Here is a 2,425-nt window from a genome sequence, read left to right on the forward strand (position 1 = left end):
ATTTTTATAAAAAATCGACCCCAAAAGCGATCAAAATCTGTGGTTGGTAAAGCTGTGGTAATTTTTCCAAAACCGATTACAAGTGGTCGATTTTTTTTAAAATATCTATACGTACATAAAATTTATTATAATTTTATTAAAGTTAGAAAAAATTATTTTAGAGAAAAAAAAAAACCTACCACTGGTGGAAGGTTTTTTATTAAATTAATTAATTAATTTAATAAACAACCGACCACAAGTGGAAGATTTTTTATTAAATCAATTAATTAATTTATAAAAAAAACCGACCACAAGTGGAAGGTTTGTTATTAAATTAATTAATTAATTTATTAATAAACCGAACACAAGTGGAAGGTTCCTTATTAAATTAATTAATAAATTTATTAAAAATCCGACCACTTGTGGAAGGCTTCTTATTAAATTAATTAATTTATTTATTAAAAATCCGACCACTTGTGGAAGGTTTTTTATTAAATTAATTTATTAATTTATTTAAAAAACCTACCACAAGTGGTAGATTTTCTGAAAAAAAATATTTACAAAACTGACCACTTGTGGTCGGTTTTTCTGGGTATTTTTTTAAAAAATAAAATTCTGAACCCAAATACAGCATATGCAACAACAACAATACAAAAATGCTTTCAAAAGTGTATAGGACATACAAAATGTCCAACAAAATATGAAAATACTACAACAATAGTTTCAAAATACAACACATATAAAAATAAAAAACCTAAGAGTCACTATCATCTAATTCGTCATCGTCTTCCATATCATCATCCGTGCTAAAATCATCCAGGGGGCCCAGACCCTTTGCAGCCCGAACTGCATCACCAGGATACAGAGGAATATTCCCCGCAATCTGAATGAAACAGCTCATCTGCTGTTGCAGCTTCTTGAATTGTGATGTTGTTGCCTTCTCTGTCTTTTTCTGCCTCTCTCTCTGTTCAGCAAGCTCTTGAGTGAGTTGAGAAACCATATTTTGTAGGCTTTCAATCCTTTCACTATCAACTGAAGAGCTAGAGTAAGAAGGGCCAGACGAATACCTAACATTATCGCCATAAACGTTTTTGTGGTATCCAGCCAAATGACCTCTATTTGCAGGACCCACAACTTTTTTCCACAACTCCTCCTCTACATGTTGGGGTATTAGGTCATCCTGACTTTCAGGAGGCAGACTACTGCGATACGCACCGAGAAGACGCATATATTCGTCCTATGTTCAAAGAAAGTTAATACTAAGAGTCAAAAAATATTGAAATGACTATAATTGAATAATATCAACTTTAAGAAAAAAAATTCATAAATTCAGAATTTGTTACTTACATGGACAGCTTTTGCATGAGCTTCAACCCAGACATCTTCATCAGTCGGGTTCTTTTTTTTATCATATGAGTCTCCTTGTATAACTCATAATGTGGTATTTTCCTACCCTTTTTTTTTCCTGCATATGAAAAAATTACCAATGTTCAAATAATTAAAAATTTAAATATATAGAAACAAACAATTAAAACTGTAAAAGTTACATACCATTATTTCCATCACAGCAAGAGTACTTCTGACACCCGCAGTATGAAGGGATCCACCCTTGGATCATGCCCGAGCTTTCTTACCTTTTTCACTCTACAATTTGTATTCTTCGCTATTCCAATAGAGAAGATACAGTTGCTATGCGGATTCAGGAATCCACTTAGGTCTTACCGATTTCTTTCGGGCATATTCCAAGAGATTGTTAAATCTGGCTCTACATCTAATGAAAAAGTTCTTCTTTATACAAAACGTATTTTCATCATCCCACCAGTAAAATTTCTACAACAAAAATATACTATTCTATCTTTTGTTATAACAAAATGTAAATAAGTAGTCGATAAGTTAAATTCTTACCTTAAATTCTTCAAACATTCTATCCCTGTCAAGTTCTGGAACCTTTTGCCAGCTGGTCCAGTAGCCGTTGAAGTGGAGAGTAATGCATGTTCGCTGCTTTTTTCCAGCTCCACCATCCGTCCTAAACCTACAGCAGAACATTAAATATTAATTTCATAGAGCATAATAATATAGTAATGAAAAATAAGTAACATTATTATATTTAGAAATCTTACCCTTTCCCAACTGGAACAAGATAAATCCTCCCAGAATCATCTCTGTCTCCTGGCTGCATAATAAGTGATTGTGGATGCACTGGCGTGGGTGGATCTGAAGCACCAGATGGAGTGCCTCCAAGACGAAGATCCGATAACCCAATAGATCCCGCAGAATCACTGTGCGAAACTGCGTGACTGCTGCAAGAGGGTATCGATGATGGTACATGTCTGGAGGGCCAGCGTCTGTACGATAGTACTATGCTGGAGGTGGCACGGTCATAGGAGCAGAATAAGTCAGTGCAGACCCATGTAGTGGCCCCCCATGCATAGGAGTAGGTATCGAA

This window comes from Capsicum annuum, chromosome 5 (genome assembly GCF_002878395.1).
Source record: "Capsicum annuum cultivar UCD-10X-F1 chromosome 5, UCD10Xv1.1, whole genome shotgun sequence".
NCBI classification, from domain to species: Eukaryota; Viridiplantae; Streptophyta; class Magnoliopsida; order Solanales; family Solanaceae; genus Capsicum; species Capsicum annuum.